Source organism: Equus przewalskii, chromosome 15 (assembly GCF_037783145.1).
Source record: "Equus przewalskii isolate Varuska chromosome 15, EquPr2, whole genome shotgun sequence".
Taxonomy (NCBI): Eukaryota; Metazoa; Chordata; class Mammalia; order Perissodactyla; family Equidae; genus Equus; species Equus przewalskii.
Genome location: NC_091845.1, coordinates 177,446 through 198,571, shown reverse-complemented (window position 1 = coordinate 198,571; position 21,126 = coordinate 177,446). Strand labels below are relative to the sequence as shown.

At 44.2% G+C, this 21,126-nt stretch overlaps 1 protein-coding gene and 1 long non-coding RNA gene across 2 annotated transcripts in view; one reads left to right on the top strand and one right to left on the bottom strand.

Annotated features, from left to right (window-relative positions):
• Window positions 1–784: 784 nt before the first annotated feature.
• Window positions 785–7,877, bottom strand: LOC139076076 (uncharacterized). Its single transcript, XR_011527297.1, has 2 exons — window positions 6,341–7,877; window positions 785–6,153 (listed from the first exon to the last, which is right to left on the bottom strand). It is a non-coding gene; the product is annotated as an uncharacterized lncRNA (long non-coding RNA).
• ALDH1L1 (aldehyde dehydrogenase 1 family member L1) overlaps window positions 6,083–21,126 on the top strand; it is a 78,896-nt gene continuing 63,852 nt past the window's right edge. Inside the window, exon 1 of the mRNA XM_070576414.1 lies at window positions 6,083–6,437. The gene's annotated coding sequence lies outside the window, so the exon portion shown is untranslated. The remainder of the gene's footprint in view (window positions 6,438–21,126) is intronic.

Sequence of the window (21,126 nt, the reverse complement as noted above, 5' to 3'; positions counted from 1 at the left end):
CCTTCATCCCTCTGGCCTTAGGGTGGTGTCAGCTTGCCGTCTGCTGCTGGTCTCTAGGTTGCCTCATCATTTCCTGTTTGCATCCTCAGCTCTTCTAGCTCTTTCGTAACTACTGCTTCATAGTAAGTTCCCTCCATTGAACTTGAGTGGGCTCTCTCCTCACTGGACGGTACAAGCTCTTCCATTGGTCTCTCCAGGTCCGCTCTCCTCCTTCCCTTGCTGCTTGCTGCTCTGGAGTCTGACCTCCAAGGACAGCACCCACTGGCTTCTTGGCCTCTGACTTCCATTTGGGTTTAGCTGTTAGAGAGTCCCAGAAGGAGACCAGAGAGAAGGAGAGTGAGACGGGGATTTATTGCCCTGGCCGCCCCTTGTGGCTGGACTATGTCCTTGCCCAAGTTCACTGCTCCTCTCAAACAGCCCTCTGTCCACGCCGCTCTCCTCTGGGTGTGGTAAGTGCTCCCTCGCCTTCCCCACAACCCCTTAAGGCCTGGAAGTGGTAACAGCTCTGCTGTCGCTGACCCTGGGCACCACCTGCGCTCCCTCGGACCAGTGCCGCCTCCCTCTCGCTGGGCTCCTGCTTCCCATCTCTGCACCTCATGTTTCTCACGTGCAGACACTGGAGCTCTTCAGAGCCCAGAGCACTGCTTGCAAGATGGCAGGCCCAACTGCCCCTTTAAGCTTTTTTTGTGCTGAATGGTCTTTCTCTGTGAAATTATGATGATGGCTGGTAGAAATTGATTTTTTAAAAATGGATCATGATAAAATAATGCAAAGTTGACCATATTAACCACTTTTAAGCGCACAGTTCATTGGCATTTAGTACATTCACATTGTGTGCAGCCACCACCGCCATCCATTTGCAGAATTCTTCCGTCTTCCCAAACCGAAGCTCATCCCCATTAAACACCAACTCCCCACCCCCTCCCCCAGCCCCTGGCAATCACCATTCCACTTTCTGTCTCTATGAATTCGACTTCTCTAGGGGCCTCATATGAGTGGGATCATACAGTATTTATCTTTTAGTGACTGACTTATTTCACTGACCAGGACATCCTCAAGATTCATCCATGTTGTAGCATGTGTCAGAACTTCCTTCTTTTTTAAGGCTGAAGTTTCCAGGAAATTGATTTTCTGGATGTCCTTACTTTGCAAAACAAAAAGTGAGCAATCCAATGGCAGTTACCCAAACACTTCTGAAGTGGCCCTGGCCTATGAACTCACGTGTCTGGCTCCCGCTGGACCTCACAGTGGAATGCAGACTCCTGGTGCCATGTTGCAGGTCCTCGTGACCCTGGCCCTTTCCAGCTCCTCTTGACGAGTGTGTGGTGGGTCATGTTTTCTCATTATTCCTTAGACACCACCCACAGGTCCCTACCTCCACGTACCCTCACATTCATTCTTACTTTTCTCTCCCTATAGAATCTTTCTATATTTTCCTAATTAACCTCATCCTAGTCTTGCCAGGCCATGTCCTCCCAAGGAAGCCTGATGCAGCCCAGGCCCCCCCTAAAGTCCCCCCTCGTGGTTCCCACCACTTCTCCATCCTTGACTTCTGCTGTTCCTGCATGTTCGTCTCCCCGAGGGGGCTACAAGCACCTGACCCTCCCCTTTCTCATTTATCCCCCTGCAGTGAGTTCCTGGTGGCTGTCCGCGGGCCAGGTGTTGTCCCAGGTACTGAGGATACAAACATGAAACAACCCCCAGGTCTGATTTCACACAGAGGCCAAAGGCCCTTACGTGAGGCCTCGTAGGAGAAGGGCTGTGAACTTCCCGACCATTAGCCTAGCTCCTCAGAAACATTTTTGTTTATATTTCCAGGTCCTCAGGTGGGTCCCAGTTCAAGGACCGGAGCCGCATTAAGGCTAACTCGTATTTCACCTCTATCTGTGTTATGGTCTGAATGTTTGTGTTCCCCTAAATTTATACCTTATAACCTAACCCCCAAAGATGATGGTATTATGAGGTGGGGGTTTGGGAAGGTGCTTAGGTCATGAGGGTAGAGCCCTTATAAAGGGGATTAGTGCCCTTAAAAGAGACCCCACAGAGATCCCTGACCCTTCTGCCATGTGAGGATACAATGAGAAGTCTCTGATCCAGAAGAGGGCTCTCCTCCGACAACACTGGCATCCTGACCTCGGACCTCCAGCTCTAGGACTGTGAGAGATGAGTTTCTGTTGTTTATAAGCCACCCGGTCTACGGTAGTGTCTTATGGCAGCCTGAACAGACTAAGACAATACATAGAATCACATATTGCCTACTTTTATAGGGGATATTGAGGAAAACTCTCCTGAATTCTTGGTTCCCACTGGGCAGAGGTTCTACAGGATGGGATATCAGATGACAGCATGACTGATTCACAAGGTAGGGTAGAAGCGTGGGATGGTCTCACTTTGCATCTGAACAGGAGACCTCAAGAGTTGAGCAAAGGGGAACACTGTCCCCAGTTTGAAAAGAAAGTTCAGGTCACATGCCCTGCTCTCTTTGATTTCCCAAAGGCCCTGAATCTGCCAAGTCCGTGTTTCCTTAGCAGTGTACACACGGCATCCGGTTATTGAGTTCCCAAAGGGCAAGCTGAATCATCCTTACACAACGGAAAGCGAGTCCATCGCTCTGTCCATCTGACCCTCTGAGGTGGACCTGAGCCAGACTCACCCTCTGAACTGCCCCTGGACTGGTGCAGTAGCCCCACCCCTCACCCACAATGCAGGCCTGTGCAAGCACCCACTCCCCACCCGGCCCCTCAGGGGACTGCAGAAAGCGCAGGGAGAGGCTGCCTCTGTCGGGCGCATCCTCCATCCATGCTCACTCAGTGGTAGCTCTTCCAAGGCGGGGTCCATGAAGGCCTCTGGGGTACCAGATGCAGCAGGGCTTGTCCCTGCCTCTGAGGCTTGTAGTTGAGAGAAAGAGGCAGACGAGCCTATGCCAAGGTATATTAGAGTGATCTGTGCTGCGAATGCGGACATTCCCAAGGGGGAGGGCTGGGGAATGCGCAAGCCAAGCACAAGCAAGGCTGGGAAGATGAAGCGCGGGCCTTCCTAGCACAGGAGCTGCCCAGGCAGAGGTCGGGGCATGATGACACACTCAGAGAATGTCACATAATTCTGCCGCTCTCAGACCTCAGGCCCCATTTCTCTATCTGATCCATGAAAGGATAGACTCAGAAGTCACACGCTGTCACTTCCACCACACTGCATTTGTTAGAAGCGGGTCACTGAGTCCAGCCACTCTCAAGGGCTCAAGCAATTGTCCTCCTCCTCTTGAAGGGCGGGGGTGTCAAAGGGCTTTTAAACTGTCACAGTCCACGCAGCAGCCACAAATTGTTTACAATCCTCCCACATGCAAAACATAGGCGATCTTCCAAACGCCCCCAAAACACCCATCCTGCTATAGAATGAGCTCAAAATCCAGAATCTCTGCATCTAAATCAGATTCCAATGTGGGAGGCTCCTTGGGCATATTTCCTTCAGTGTAACTCCTTGAGTACAGTCGCTCTCAATCTGAGGACCTGTGAATTCAAGGGACAAGTTCTCTGTACCCCTGCCCCCCTGCCACACCCAACATACAATGGTGGGACAGGCATAGCATGACCACTACAGGTATTCCTGTTCAAAGGGGACAGGGATGGGAGGCACACAGCTGTCACTGGTCCATTGCAGTTCTGAAATCCAGCTGGCAGATGTTGGAACTCTTGATTAGAACTCAGTCTGACTCTGGCCTGAGAGTGGCCCTCCCTGCTCACGGTCCCACCCTCTGGATTCTTGGTTCTGTTCTCCAAGTCATGCTTCCATTTCCATGCACTGGAGCCCACACTGCATCTGTGTGCTTTCTCAGGCTGCTCTTGTCAGTAGAATTCGGGGGAAGGGCAGTTCCAGAGGCCTCTTTCCATTTTGTACTCTCTCTGATCCTTTCAGTCCTAGCTGGCACTGTTTTGCCGATATAATTCTTTTAAAGGGTTTAGATATTTTCTGTGAATCTTACTGAGGTTCACTCCTTTAAACTACTGGCAAATCCACGCATCTCTTTGAGATAAGCCCTTCTCTACCTTGGGCTTTTGCTGAATGACAACTTTAAGCTTCCTGGAAGTCCTACTGTTTAACCGAATATTCTGAGGCGTCAGTTTTTATTTTTTTGAGAATTTAACAAAGGATTTTGCAGCCACACCCTTGGCTTCATCTTTAGACCATCATTTCCTGGTGTGGCCCTGCATGACATCTTTGCTTGGAAGCTGTTGTTAATTTTAGCATCATTTAACATCTGGAAAAGCTGGTAATTTTCAAAACCAGCAAGTTCTGGTTCCTTTCCATTTCAAAGTCCTTCTTTTGGCTTATCTCTCTTCTCTCACATTTTACAACAAGCAGCAAGAAGAAGCCAGGAGGCACCTTCAACATTCTGCCTGGGAGTTCCTTCAGCCAGATCGCCCAGTTCATGTGGCACATTTTCTGCTTTCCACGTTATTGCAGGTGGCAGCATTAGGAAAGTTTCAGCTTAAACTTCCCTCCTCTCCCGCCGCAGACACCTCCTAAGACTATGGTTTCTTCTCTGCTTTCCTAACAGCTTTTTGGGATGTCCAGTCTCCAAGCCATTCTTGCAGCGGCTCCCGTCACCTGTCATTCTGCCCTCTCTACCCCAGCTGCCAAGTTCCCCTCACGCCACTTCCGCATTCCAGGCCCCTGACACATCACTATTCTACACATTTTATTGAGCACCCTCTAAACGGAGGCACCTCACCAGGTGTTGGGGAATTCCGGGACTAAGATAGTCTTCGCCCTCATGTTCTAGTGGGGGAGACATGTCAATCAAATCGTCCCAGAAGAGGTGATAAAACTGCAATGGAGGGGGATGCATGAAGGAAAATTAAAGGCCCCTCTATGGCCTGTAACAAGGCGATCTGTCCCAGTGGGTGTGTGGTTGCAGAAAGCTGCCCTGAAGATGTGCCATTTTAGTAGGAACCTCCTAAAGTATAAAAGGGGTTCCCTTGAGAAGAAAGACGAATACCTTGTTGGAAGCTCGTGAATCAAGAAGGTCAGTGTCCATGAGGGCCAGTGAGGAGAGCTGGTGGCTGAAGAAGAAAGAACAACGGGACAACTCCTGAGAATGAGCTACAGGGCTCCTCAACAGGACAGGTCCCTTCAGTCTTGGTTCACCCTGGCAGGTGGACGTTAAGCCACTCAACAAGCACTTAGCACCTACTCTGTGCTCTCACTGTGTATTGGGGATACAACTGTGAGTACAAGCCCTCAAAGAGCTTGTCGTCTAGTGGGAGAGACAGAAAATAAACACATAACGAGGCAGAAAATGTCAGATACAAGTGAGCGCCATGAAGGAAATAAAACAGAGAGACATGCTGGGCAGTGGCTGAGGGACTTCTCTAGATTGTGTGGCCTGGAACAGCTCTTCTGAGGCTCTGCATCAATGTTCGATCCATGAGCTGCAGGGTGAAGGGACAGAGGGCCTGCCTCTGGAGTAGCCGAGGGAAGAGCGGCAGGCAGAGGGGAGCGCAGGGGCCCTGAGGCTGGAGCCAGCTTGATGTGTTCAGGCACTGCACAGAGGTCCAGGCGGCTGGACCTCGGGGTCCAGAGAGCCTCAAAAGAAGCAAGGCTGGCAAGGGCACGGAGGAGCCCCACGTCCTTGCGGCAGGAATGGCATTCCAGGCGGAATGGGGCACCTGGACAAAGGCTTCAGGCAGCAATCAACGCACAGGTTCATCCCTCTGTTTTCTTTTTTCTTGACTTATCTTGGCCCAGAGGGGGACAGATAACCCTGCCTGAGCCAGGACTGGTCAGGTTGGGAGTCGGGGGATGGGTCAGCGGCGCACAGACCAGGTGGAAGGGATTGAGGAGAAGGCGACTCGCCGAGAGAGGCGCGACGGGCGCGGGGCAGGCAGAGCTCCCACAGGCTGCTACTGTCGCCGCCGGCCGCATGTTCCTGGAGGCAAGGATCTCGCTTGGCTCTGCCCGCAGCACGTGGTAGGAACTTGGACACTATTCTTGAGTGAAGGAATGAAGGAATGAGTGAGTGAGTGAGTGAATACACCCGGTTTGGCGAGGGTTTCCTCTTCGCAACTCAGCCTTGCAGGTGCTCATAACCACCGGGCCCTTGGGCCTTTACAAAGCCCTGTGAATTCTGGAAGGCTCCATAGCAAGTCTTCTCGCCTGAAAACGCAAGCAGGCCCAGAGAGGGTGAGCGACGCGTCCAGCCACTGTCGCACAGCCCGTGAGAGCCTGCCCCACCCCCACCCAGCGTGACTTCCCGCGCCCGGCGCCCCCGCCCCTCGCCTCCGCCCGAGGTCCCTCCCCTCCCGGCTCCGGCCCCGGCCCTGAACTGGCGGGGCGGTCCCACCTCTCGCCGCCCAGGGCCGGCCCGCGCCAGTCCCCGTGCCCAGATCGCGGCTCTCAGAGGTCCGTGTGGCCGCAGCGCCTGCTTCTCCTCCCGCTCGGTGAGTCCCGCGCCCCAGGCAGGGAGGCTGCCCCGGCTCGCGGCTGGGGGCTGGGGGCTCCGGGCTCGGGAATCCTGGGGTGCCTGGGGGTCCACGAGCCTCGCCGCCTGGATGCCGGGTCTGGGGTCTGGGGTCTGGGGTCTGTGTCCGGGGTTCCCCTTGGAGCAGCCCAGCCTCCAGCTAAAGGACGGCGACGTGGAGGCGGGGCCGGCCGAGGAGCGCGCGGGCAGGGCGGGCTGGGCGTCGTCGGCCCGGCTTACAGCAGAGGAAACTGAGGCTCAGAGAGAGAGAAAGGGACAAGCGGAATGTGGCGCGGGTGGTCCGTGGCGCAGGGTCAGATTGCGCCCCTCGGCCGTCAGTCCCCTTTCCGAAGTCTCTCACCGACTCTCGGGACTGGGGAAGATCCCCCTGATTGGTCAAATCTGGGGGCCGGGCACGAGGGCGCTGCGACTGTGACTGGAGAGCTCCCAGCCCCCGCCGCTCGCCCCGGAGGAGCCCGGATTTGACCCCCGCCGTGGTCCTGGGGTTGTGCTGCCCGGCGCGCAGGCCCGGGTCCCTGTCGCGGCCCCCGCCGGCGTCCTGGGGGTGGGGGCTGGGGTCCCTGCGGGCGGCGGGGGCGGAGGCCGAGGGCAGCGGGGACTCGCCGACTTGAGGTCAAGAGGTCGGGCTCTTGCGTCAGCTGACTTCGTTTGCTCCCCACTTCCTCCTTCTTCATGACCTTGGGCAAGTTTCTTAAGCTCTGAATCTCAGTTTCTTAGGCTGAAACCAGAAAGGCGATAAATAATGGTCCCTAGCTCCTAAGGTTCCTTGAGAGTTCCATGAAATTCTACCCGGCGTCTGGCCCCGGAGGCCTTCCGCGAGTGGTGACTGCTGTCCTTCCGAAGAGACGAGTAAACCCTGCAGAGCAGTGTTGGGAGACACTCCTGTGACATCTCTTTTAGAGACAAGGAAGTTGAGGCTCAGAGATGGAAGCGATTGCCCAGGACTGAAGCCAGGTCTGGAGGCTCAGGAGGTCCAGGTGGCCTGCACTGTGGCGTCTCCTGTGCCTGGAACGTGGAGAAGACACCAGATGGGGCATGACCCCTGCTCCCCCAGGGGACCCCGGCTGTGGCTGTGGGAGGGACAAGCGGGCTACTTGCCAGGTGCCAAGCCGAACGGGCTGATCGCAGGAGAGGAGTCAGCTTTGGGCCTCTCGAGGGCAGCTGGGGCAGGGGCGCCTTGTGGCTGCGTAAAGGCTGACTGCGGGCAGCTCCCCTCCAGAGCTGCGTTCTCCCGTGGGTCGCCGGGCCCCGGAACAGGCGGCAGCCCAGCCCGGGCAGGTCTGGTGGTTGGGTCCTGGGGAGCCAGGCCTAGGCTGCGGGTCTGGGGCAGGAGGCCTGGGAAGCCCTAACAATCCTGCTGCTGTCACGGCAGCCCCACAGGGACCCCACACACTGCCCTGGGCAAGGACAGTGAGCTGTGCCCAAGGTCCAGATTGGCTGAGGCTCCTCCCACCGCTCCTGTCCTCGCCAAACTCAGCTTCTCTGGACTGTGACGACAGCCCCAGGGCTGGCTACCCTGACTGCCTCCCCGCCTCCAGTGTGATGCATTTTGTACCCCCTTACTTTTTATTTATTTATTCTTGCTGAGGAAGATTGGCCCTGAGCTAACATCTGTGCCAGTCTTCCTCTATTTTTGTATGTGGGTCGCTGCCACGGCACCACTGATGAATGGTGTAGGTCCGCACCCAGGATCTGAATCTGAACCGTGTGTACCCCTTTATTTTTTCACAATACATGTCCCACATGGAAAAACAGAACATTCTGGTAAGAAAAAAATAATTACAGTCAAACCTCCAAACCCAAAAAACCCTACGCAGTGACTTAATATTTCTGTGTGAATCTTTCCAGGTTTTCACACTCTGAGTACACAGACACACACACCTGTGCACGTGCACACACATGCCTTAAAAAATTATAGTGGTTTGTTACCTGTTAGGGTGTTTTAGCTTATTTAATCCTGGACGTGAAACAGGGTAAGCTGCCGTTTCTGAGGGCTGCATGGCTTACACAGCGTGAACGTACCATAATTTTAAAATGCTCATGTCTTCATTTGCTTATCCAAGTGTAATTTAGAAGTGAAATTGCTGAGACAGAAGAAAAGAAGTATTTTTAGAATTTTGATACTTACTGCCAAATTTTCTTTCAGGGAGTTTGCCCCAGTTTGTTGTCCCTTCGGTGGTGTATGAAACTGTTTGTTTTCCCATAACTGAGCCTACGTGAGATATTTATATTGTCTTAATACCTTCCAATTTTATAAAAGGAAAATAGTCTCTTGTTTCATTATGCATTCCTTTGGTTACTTGTGATTTGAATGTGTTTTTACTTGTTTAATGGCTTTTTTTCTTTTGGCAGATTGCTTCAGAGACATGTGAAATCTTCACATATGAAAATGTGTCACTCGCTTTCTTCTGCAACTCTCTAGTGTCAGCGTGTAGAGCCCAATACTTCCCAGTATTTTCTAAGACTTTAACGTTTTCTTCCTACCTTTGATTTTTAAGTAGTATTTATTTTCAACCTACTTGAACTATATTTTGGAATAAAATGTGAACTATAGAGCTAGATTGATTTGTTTATTTAAGTTAATAAATTAGAATGGCCCTTCTTTTGTTTTGGTATCAGTAATTTGTGTCTTCTCTGTTTTTTCCTTAGTTAGCCTAGCTAGAGGTTTGTCAATTTTGTTCATCTTTTAAAAGAAACTTCTTTTGGTTTTGTTACTTTATCTATTGAGTTCCTGTTTTCAGTTTCATTGATTTCTGCTCTAATTCTTATTATTTCCTTTCTTCTGCTTACTTTGGGTTTAATTTGCTATTTTTATTCACTTTCCTAAGGTGGAAACTTATTTTATTGATTTTAGATGGTTTTTCTTTGATTATATAGGCATTCAATGCTATAAATTTCCCTCTATGCACTGCTTTAGCTGCATCCTACAAATTTTCATGTTACATTTTCATTTCATTTAAACTATTTAAAAATTTCTCTTGAGATTTCTTTGACCCATGTGCTGTTCAAAGTGTGTGTTTGATCTCCACATATTTTGGCTATCCAGATATCTGTTATGGATTTCTAGTAATCCCGTTGTGGTCTGAGAGCATATTTTGTATGAGTTCTGTTTTTTTTAATTTGTTATGACGTAGTTTATGGTCTATCATGGCGAAGGTGACATCTGAACTTGAGATGGATGTATACTCTGCTGTTGTTGGATGAAGCATTCTATGAATGTTAATTAGATCCAACTAACTGATGGTGCTGTTGAGTGCATCTGTGTCCTTACCGATTTTCCAACCATTGGATCTCTTGAGGAGTGGGGATTGATAAAGGAGTGTTGTAGTTTCCAGCTAAATTAGTGGATTTGTCTGTTTCTCCTTGCAGTTCTGTCAGTTTTTGCTTCAGATGTTTTGATGCTCTGTTGTTAGGCACATTCACATTAGGGATTGTTAGATCTTCTTGGAGCATTGAACCCTGTACCTTTATGTAGTGCCCCTCTTTATCCCTAATAATCTTCCTTGCTCTGCAGTCTGCTTTGTGTGAAGTTAATAGAACTACTTTATACTTATTTTGATTAGTGTTAAGAGGGTATATCTTTCTCCATCTGTTTGCTTTTAATCTATCTGTGGTTTTCTATTTAAAGTGGGTTTCTTGTAGACAACATATAGTTGGGTCTTGATTTTTTTTTTTTTTTTTTTTTGGTGAGGAAGATTGTCCCTGAGGTAACATCCATGCTAATCTTCCTCTATTTTGTATGTGGGACACCACCACAGCATGGCTTGATGAGTGGTGTATAGGTCCGTGCCCGGGATCTGAACACACAAACCCTGGGCCAACAAAGTGGAGTGTGTGAACTTAACCAATATGCCACTGGCCTGGCCCTGGGTCTTGATTTCTTACCCATTCTGATAGTCTCTGTGTTTTAGTTGGTGTATTTAGACCATTGATATTTAAGTGATTATTGATATAGTTGGATTGATAGCTAACATATTTATTACTGTTTTCTAACCATTGCCCTTGTTCTTTCTGCCTTTTCTTTCCTTTTTGATCTTTTACTCTTTTTCTGACTTCTCTGGTTTTAACTGAGCATTTTGTATGATACCATTTTCTTTTCTTTCTTAGCACATCAATTATACTTTTTTTTTGCTTTTTTTAATGGATGCTCTAGAGTTTACAACTAATCCAAGTTCACTTTCAAATAACACTATACTGTTCTATGACTAGTGCGGGTACCCTGTAACAGGATATTCCTGATTCCTCCCAGTATCATCACTACTGTCATTCATTTGTCCACAAGCTAGAATCACTGAATAAGTTGTTGCTATTATTATTTTGAACAAACTTAGCCATTTTCCAACACATTGAATAATCCTGCCACAAGCACAAGGGGATTTTTCTCTGGTCTTCTGAGAGAGACTGGCAGGGCTCCCAGAGGTAAAATTCACAAAAGTCTGGGGGCCCCTGCACCCCTTTGCCAAGACTGGCCTCCCCTGCAGCTTTTAGCTCTCAAGCTTGTCCACACTGAGTTTCTAGAAATTCATCAATTACATTTTTAGTTTTCCTCCCCTGTTCCTGGCTCCCCCAGAATTTTCTGCTCTTGTGAGATGTGATTCTGTCTCTGCCTGTCTGTCTCTCCAATTTTAGGGCAGAAGTTTGTCCTGTGTTCTCAGTTCTTGATGGATCTGAGAAGGGTTGCTGATATCCTCTTTGTTCTACTTTTTCTTATTGTGAAGACAGCTGTGACAACTTCCAAGTTCCTTACATGCCATACTGGAAACTGAAAGTCCTGTTCTAATTGTTTTCTTTTGGAAGTTGTTAGACATATTCCAACACACTGAGTAACCCATCCTTCTCTCGTGATCTGAAATGCCAACTTTATCATATGAAACGTTCCCCTCTCTCACTCTCTTTTTCTCTCTTCATATGTGTATGAACACATACATTCATATAGATGTGGTTAAGAAAATGGCCAATCTTCCTTACGTTCATAGATGCAAAAAGTTCTAAACAGGATATTAGCTAATGAAATCTAACAGTGTTTTAAAAAATAACTTTAATTAAGTATCTTTATTCTAAGAAGGCAGGGATAGTTCAAATTAGCGTAGCTATTAACGAAATTCACTAAATTAACAGAGATCTCTCAATATGTGCTAAAATATCTGATAACACTCAGCACATATTCCTATGAGTTCATAGCAAACCAACAAAGGAGGAAGGTCTCCTAACTGGACAGGTTAAGATAGCGATCAGAAAATTCTTGCAATGACAAGCTCTGCAAAGTGCAAGAAACTACAGGGAGAAGTGAACAGAAACCAGTGCAGTGCTGGAAGACTCCTACTTGCCTCTCACGTTTCTTGGCACTTCAAAAATAAGAAATAGAGAATCTGAATAGTAGGATAATAAAGTCAATCTATATATGGAACTTGATGCACTACAACCAGAAAGCACATTTCTGCTCAAGGGCTCCTAGAACATTTATGAAACTGACCGTCTGGTAGGGCATAACTCACAGAAAGAATAGAAGTATTCTGGATCATATTATCTTTTCTTTATTCCATTATGTCTTTCCATATTATATAGTAACCTGCATTATTTTGGCTTGGGAGATATCTCTCCTATTTGTAGTCTTTTTTTTTTTTTTAAGATTTTATTTTTTCCTTTTTCTCCCCAAAGCCCCCCGGTACACAGTTGTATGTTCTTCATTGTGGGTCCTTCTAGTTGTGGCATGTGGGATGCCGCCTCAGCGTGGTTTGAAGAGCAGTGCCATGTCTGCGCCCAGGATTCAAATCAACGAAACACTGGGCCTCCTGCAGCGGAGCGCACGAACTTAACCACTCGGCCACGGGGTCAGCCCCTCCTATTTGTAGTCTTTAAGTGATTTCCTTGGGTGCTGTTGCTTCTTCTTGTTGAGATTAATGCCTCTCCTTTGTGATATTATTTTCTTGGTGATTCTAAACTGTTGCATTTTTTTTGTAGTTGAATTTTCCCGTTTTCCTGTCTGTGGACGTGGTTTCTGTTTCTATCATGTGACTCTATTGACTGATTCTAAAACCTCCATGGACTAAAAAAATTTGTTTCAATCAATGCACTTTCACGCTATGTTTATTTTATTTTTATTAGAAGGTGATTCTTCATATTGAAGTAAGTCTACATATTAGGGAAAGACCAAGTTTTCAGTTGGTGTGGCCTTCTGCATCCCCCAACTCCCACCCAAATATTGCTGGTTGAAGACAGCAAAAATGGCTAAAGTGGGTTATGGATAGAGCTCTGTTTTTCCTCTCTTGCCCACCCCTGTCCATCATCATCTCCTGCCTTCACTCACCAGATGACAGGCACAGCCGTGCCCTGAGGTGTCAGGGCTTGAGTTGGGGCTGAACTTTCCTTCTTCAAGTAGGTTTAGGCATCACTCTAACTACGGGACGTTCTTGCTGACAAGCTCTATCCAGTTCCCTACAGTCCCCTTTGCCCTGTAATGTACCCTTATCCCTGAGACTGAATCTCATGATTTATTACCGTACCAGACTCCATTTTCCTTATGGAAGCATTCAGAAGAAAGCAAAATGTCTTTGCACCCACATCCCTGTCTAAAGTGAGAAGATGAAAGATAGATGGAGAAGGCTTCTTATGTATGTCCCACCTCACTAATCCATATTACTTGCCTAGGTTCCTGCAAAGTCGTGTTTGTGACCCTTGCTGTCAGGAGGCCCTGCTTCTCAGGAGGAATAAATGCTAATTTCTGATGTAACTCTCAGAGGGAGGACTCTGCCTTAATTGCTTAGATGTGTCCCACATTCCCACCTCCAAGTCTCTGCCTTCCAGGGTTGCTGGCAAAATACCACTAGAGTAGACCCAAGGCAGGAGCTCAGCCTGTACTTGCAGCTACCCTCTCCTCCTGCCAAATTTCTCGTCTGCCTTGTGCTTTGAAAACAGAAGCCCAGGGCATCTTCTCTCCTCATTAGTTAATGGCACGGATGAGAGTGCTAAGGGCAGAGGTCAGTGGAGTGTAATGCGTGGAGACCATGGACATAGCTACTGCTTTTAACACAATAATGGTCACACTGTCAAAGCTTTTCAAAATACATTATTTCAGAATTTCCTTTTCATTTAGATGGGCCATGAATAAACATAAAAAAAAGTCATGCATTGATTTTAATGTGTATTAGAATAACAGGACTAGCAATTCAGCTCATAATTTCAAGATGTTCAAAATACGTATACTTAGTGAATTGCATAGAGCAGTCTAAGGCAGGCCACTATCCCACTTAGAACAACTGGAAAAGTTGGATAAATTTCTCTCTTTCTCTCTATATCTATATCACCATTTAAAGGCGTCTGAGACATTGAGAAGCAATAAGGACTAGAGGGAATAAAATTCCAGTAAAAAAATAACTTTCAGAGATGAAGTGAGTATCTGTAGGTGCCTTTTTCCTTGGACGCTTACTAATATATGTGGAGTTTAGAGTCTTGGAATCTTGGCTTGGTTCAAGCAAGAGCTGCTGCTGGGGACAAAGAAACTGGCATAGGTTTTATTGCTCACACAGGAATGGAGTGACAAAATTGATGTTTTGAGGTGCCTTACACACTTGATTATTTCTCCCTCATGATATTTTTGAACTGCAAAGTGGCAGCAGGTGGAAGGCTAGGATTTAAGGCAGAAACCTCCGAAAAGCAGAGCAGAAATTCCCACTGTTTCTCAGTGCTGGGGACACAAAACCTGCCCAGACCTGCATTTGGAAGCCCTGGAGGGACAAGCCCTAGGAAAAGGGGCAAACCAGAGGTAGACTAAATTTTAGTAAAACTGCAACAAAGCCTCAACCCAAATCAGTCCAGGATTGCATTAATGTAATTGCCACCCTCAACCCCACATTTGCCTAGCAGAGGAAAGAGTGAACTTTCTCTGGTAGAATATAATATTACGAGGAGCATCTGCTTTTTAAACACACAATGCGTGGCAATCAACAGAAAAATTGTAAGGTATTTGCAGAGATATTTGGAAGATATAAACAATAACAAAGAAAAAAGCAGACTATGAAAACAGACTCAGAGATAGTCTAGATATTCAAATTAGCAGACAAGAATATTAAAATAACCAAAAAGAGTACTTTCAAGAAAATAGAGAAAAAGGTGGAGCATTTCCCATATAATTAGAATTTATATAAAAAAAGAATCAAATGGGCACACCGCAACTGAAAACACTATGTAAAATTAAGAACTCAGTTGGATGGGCTTAGCAGAAGGCTGGGCATATCAGAAGACAATATTAGTGAACTATAAGAGAGGCCAATAGAAAATTACCAAACTGCAGCACAGAGAGAAACAAGAAGAGAAAAAAGTAGAACATAAGAGGTATATGATACACAGTTAAGTGGTCTAAAATGTATGTAATTGGAGTCTCAGGAGAGGATAGAGAGAATGAGATAGAAAATATATTTGAAGCAACAATGAACATGGTCTTTCCAGCACTGATGAACTGGTGAAAAAAATCAGCTACAGATTTAAGCAGATCAGTAAACTTCAGGCAGGATAAGCATAAAGAAAACCACACCTAGGCAAACCACACCAAGACCTGAAAAGGACATTGTTGCAAGGAAGAACATTACAGACCCGTCTCTTTCATGAGCAGAGAAGAAAAATATTTAAATTAAATATTAGCTCATAAAATCCAGAGATATATAAAAAGTTAATACATCATGATCAAGTAGAATTAATTCCAGGAATGCAAGGATGGTTTAATATTTGAAAATCAATCATTGTCGTTCACTACAGTAAGATAAAAAAGGGATAAAAATCCCATGTATAGAAAGAACATTTGATAAAAGTCAACAACTTTTCATGATTAGCAAACCTAGAATATAAGACAACTTTCATAATATGCTATTCTATCTACCAAAAATCTTCAAAGCTATCCGATGATCAAATATTGAACAGTTTCCTCCTGAGGTCATAAAAGAGAAGGGAGCTCCCATCACCATCTGTGTTCAGATTGTAGTGGAAGAATTGGCCAGAGCAATAAGGAAGTAGAAGAAATGAAAGCCTTCAGTATTAGAAAGAAAGAAGGAAAACCACCATCATACTGTGATTGTATACTTCGAAAATCCCAAAGTATCTACATAGTGTTAAAATTCATGTGTGAATTAATTAAATCATTGGTTAATACAACATCACTGTGCAAAATCAATTGGATTTCTATATGCTAGCAACAATAATTGGAAAATAAAAATTATGACATTTATTATAGCATTGAAAAACTTCAACTACCTAGAAATAAATGTAACCAAAAAAGAAGGAAAGACTTCTGTACTGAAAATTACCAGACATCATTGAGGACAAAATGAAGAAAACCTAAATGAATGGAAAGGATATACTCTGTTCATGGAAAGAAAGTCATGGTATTACAACATGTCAGTTTTTCTCAAACAAAGCTATAGATTCAGTGTGATAAAATATAAGATATAATCAATCAAAGTTCCAGCAGGGTTTTTCTTTTTATACCAGTTGATAAATAAGGGGCTAAAATAGTCAAGGTAATCTTGAAGAAGATCAAAACTGAAGGACTTAGACTACCATATATAAAGACCTATTGAAAAGCTCTAGAAAGTGTTATCAGCAAAATGGCAGAGTAGGCAGAGCCTAGCTCCCCCACACCCCCGGAAATATTGAAAAGCAAGTGGAAACGATCAGAAGCAAGTTTGTCAGAACTCTGGGAAACAGTCAAAGAGTTATAGCAACCAAGTGAACACTTGCTCAAGAAAAAAGCAACTTGAAAACATAGGAAATCTTGGTGACACTTTTCTAACCCTTGCCCCCCTCCTCCCTGGCATAGTGGCAGTCATGAAAATGGCAGCCCATATTCCAGTCTGAGAGCCAGGTCTCTGGTTCAGGAGGGAACACAGCATAGCTTACTCACAAATCATTGTGCATATCTGTTCTAGCCTGTGCAGGGGCTGCCTGGAGCACTGGTGCAAAGTGCTCATCTGCATTCCACCCAACTCAAAATTCAGGCTTAAAAACAGTGGGCACTGCCTGAAAATGCTGAAAAGTGAACTAACGACCTAGGGATGGCTGGGGCAAAAGATTACAGTCATGACATCCAATAGACTACCTAAGGCCCAAGAGGAAAAGAGAAGGGATATTTTCTTTGGGAAGCAAGGGCACTCAAAAGCACTGGCGTACATAGAGGGCTTTAGAACGCCAGGTGCATGCTCAGAAAAGATCTGAGAAGATCTGAAGCTTTCACCTTAGGCTGATCCCTAGGCTCAGTGCAAGCCTGGCTAAGTGTTAAAGGAGTGTCCCAGAACAGAGCTATTCCAGGAAGACTGGCAGAGGTGTTTTTTTCCTCTTAGCTCTGGCATTCAAGAAAATCTCTGTCAAAACATTGGCAAAACACAAGCTAAGAAATAGAGGCTTTAATGATCAAACATGACAAGGAATACAGTTTTTGCTAAAATGCTTTGGAAAAATCACTAACCAAATAGACTGCTATTACCTTCAGCAATCAAAACACAGCAAAATATTTGATTGTAATCGCTATGGTAACTACAAAACGTTTTAAAAATATACGCAATAGGAAATGGAAAGGGAATTAAAATGTTCACAATATAAAATCAATCATACATCACAAAGGGCAGTACTGGAGGAAACAAGGGACTTTTGTCCCTTTTGTCCAGAGTATAAGACATATGGAAAACAAGGAGAAGAGGAGCAATCTGACTTACAGAGTTACCACACTTTAATAGTTAATTGTGCAGTTTTCAACAACCACACACACACAAAAATCACAAGGCATACAAAGAAACAGGAAAGCATGACTCACTTAAAGGAACAAAATAAATTGACAGAAATCATACTGAGGAAGTCCAGACATCCAATATACCAGACGAAGTCTTTAAAACAACTGTCTTAAATGTGCTCAAAGAAGCAGAGGAAAATATAGACAAAAAACTAAAGGATATCAGGAAAACAAGTACAAACAAAATGAGAATATCAATAAAGAGATAGAAATTATACAAAGAATCAAACAGAAATTCTGGAGCTGAAAGTACCATAACTGAAATGGAAAAAATTCCCTAGAAGGGGTCAACAGCAGGTTTAAGCAGAGAGAAGAAAGAATCAGTAAACTTGAAGATGGGACAATTGATGATCGAATCTGAGGAGTAAAAGGAAAAGAATGAAGAAAAACTTACATTACGAAAGGAAAAATACCATAAATCCATAAACCAACTTTATACCCCGAGGAACTAGAAGAAAACACTGCAAACAACTCAAAACTATGAGAGGTGAGAAAATAATAAATATTAGAACGGTCGTAAATGAAATACACAGTAGAAAAACAATAGAGAGAATCAATGAAACCAAAAATTGGTTCTTTGGAAATATCAACAATATTGACAAATCTTTAGCTAAACTGACAAAGGAAAATAGAGATAAGATGCCAATAATTAAAATGAGAGATGAAAATGGGGATGTTACAACAGCCTTATAGAAATAAAAAGAATTGTAAGTAGAAATACCCTATGACCCAGCCATCCCATTACTGGGTATCTATCCTAAGAACCTGATATCAGATATCTCAAGAGTCCGTTGCACCCCTATGTTCATTGCAGCATTATTTACAATAGCCAAGACGTGGAACCAGCCTACATGCCCAGAAACTAATGATTGGATAAAGAAGATGTGGTATATATACACAATGGAATACTACTCAGCCATAAAAAAAGACGAAATTGGCCCATTCACAACAATGTGGATGGACCTCGAGGGTATTATGTTAAGCGAAATAAGTCAGTCAGAGAAAGACGAACTCTATATGACTCCACTCATAGGTGGAAATTAGTATATTGAGAAGGAGATCTGATTGGTGGTTACAAGGGAAAAGGGGGGGTGGGGGGAGGGTACGGAGGGGGAAGTGGTGTACCCACAACATGACTAACAAAAATGTACAACTGAAATCTCACAAGGTTGTAATCTATCATAACATTAATAAAAAAAAAAAAAAAAAAAAAAAAAAAAAAAGAAATAAAAAGAATTGTAAGAGCAAACTATGAAAAATTGTATGCTGACAAATTAGATAACCTAGGTGAAATGAAAAAATCCCTATAAGCACACGAATTCCATAAACTGATTCACGAGAAGTGGAAAATCTGAACAGACCTATAACAAGTAAAGAGGTTGAATCAGTCATCAACAACCTCCCAAAAAAGGCTCAAGTCCAGATGACTTCACTGTTGAATTCCACCAAATACTTAAAGACTAATTAGCAGCAATCATTTTCAAACTCTTGCACAAGATAGAAGAGGAAACTCATTCTATGAGGATAGCATTACTCTGATTCCAAAGCCAGATAAGGCATCTTAAGAAAAAAATGACAGACCAATATCTGCTATGAATATAGTTGCAAAAATCTTCAACAAAATGCTAGCATACCGAATTCAATATACAATAACCAAGTGGGATTTATCCCTGGAATTCAGGAGTGGTTTAACATAATAAATCAATCAATGTGATACATCACATTAATAGAAGAAAGGATGGCACCCACATAAACAACTCAGTTGATAATAGAAAAAGCAGTTACAAAAGCCAAAACCCTTTCATGATATAAACACTCAGAAAACTAGAAATATAAGAGAACTTCCTCAACATGATAAAGAAAATTTATCAAAAACTTATAGCTAACATCCTACTCAAGGGTGAGAGGCTGAAAACTTTTCCCTTAAGATCAGGAACGAGACAATGATGCCCACTGTCACTACTATTCAACATAGTACTCGAAGTTCTAGGCAGAGCAGTTAAGCAAGAAAAAGAAATCAAACATATCCAAATTGGAAAGGAAGAAGTAAAACTCTCTATTCACAGATGGTATGATCCTATATAGAGAGATAATCCCAAATCATCCACAAGAAATCTACTAAAGCTAATAAACAAATTCAGTAAAGTCGAGTATGACATCAATGTGCAAAAATCACTTGTGTTTCTGTACACCAGCAATGAGCAATTTGAGAAGGAAATTAAGAAAGCAATTCTATTTCCAATAGCATCTTAAAGTAGAAAATATCTATGAATTAATTTAATGAAGGAAGTGAAAGACTTCTACAATGAAAACTATAAAACATTACTGAAATAAATTAGGGAAGACCTAGATAAGTGAAAGACCACCAGTGTTTATGGATAGAAAGGTTTAATATCGTCAATGCTACCCAAAGTTATCTACAAGTTCAACACAATCCCTACAAAAATTCTGAAAGCCTTTTTTGCATAAACGGAAAAGCCAATCCTAAAACTCATATGTAATTGCCATGAGCCCCAAATAGTCCAAACAGTCTTGAAAAAGATGAACAAATTTGGAGGACTCGCACTTTGCAATTCCAAAACTTAGTCCAAAGCTACAGTAATCAAAACAGTGTGGTACCGGCATAAGCGTAGACATATAGATCAATGGAATGGAATTGAGGATCCAGAAAGAAACCTTACATCTATGGCAACTGGTTTTTGACAAATCTACTAAGTGGAGAAAGAACAGTATCTTCAATAAATGTTGCTGGAAAACTCGATTTCCACAGGAAAAGAAGGAAGAAGGGAAAGAATGAAGTAGGACCCCTGCCTCAAGTATATACGACAAATTAACTCAAAGTGGGTTAATGACCTAAGTATAAGAGCTAAAACCATAAAAATCTTAGAAGAAAAGATAGGCATAAATCTTCATGACCTTGGATTCAGCAGTGGATTTTAGATATGACACCAAAAGCGCGAGCAACAACAGAAAAATAGATAACGCAAACTTCATCAAAATTAAAACTTTTGTGCATCAAAGGACATTACCCACAAAGTGAAAAGACCTCTTTCAGGATGGGAGAAAAAATTTGCAAATTATATATATATATAAGGCATAAAACATAAGGAAATATATATATTATATATTTAAGAAATGAAACAGAAAATAAAAAAAGGCTTATAAAAAGGAGCGAAGTTCTGATGCATGCTACAACAGGTTTGAAACTTGAAAACATTATGCTGTGTGAAATAAGCCAGATACAAAACGACAAATATTGTATGATTCTACTTACATGCGATACCAAGAATAAGCAAATTTATAGACCCAAAAAGTAGATTAGAGGTTAACGGGCTGTTGGTGGTGGGGAATGGGAAGTTATTGCTTAATGGGTGCAAAGTTCTCATTGGGGTAATGAAATAGTTTCGGAAATCATTGTAATGCTTGCACACCTTGTGAATGTAAATAATATCGCTAAACCATACACTTAGAAATGGTTAGGGGCTAGCCCGTCCCTGAGTGGTTAAGTTGGTGCACTCCGCTTGGGCAGTCCAGGGTTTTGCTGGTTCGGATCCTGGGCGCAGACATGGCACCGCTCATCAGGCCATGCTGATGCGGCGTCCCACACAGCAGAGCCAGAAGGACCTACAACTAGAATATACAATCATGTACTGGGGGGCTTTGGGGAGAAGAAGGAAAAAAACAAGATAGGCAACAGATGTTAGCTCAGGTGCCAATCTTTAAAACAAAAAAAAGAAAGAAATGGTTAAAATGGAAGTTTTGTGCTATGTACCTTTTACCACTATAACAATTTTTTTAAGGAAAGCTATAGTAAACATAAAGATAGACAAATTGACAATGGAACAGAATGTAGGTTCAGAGGTGGATTTACCCA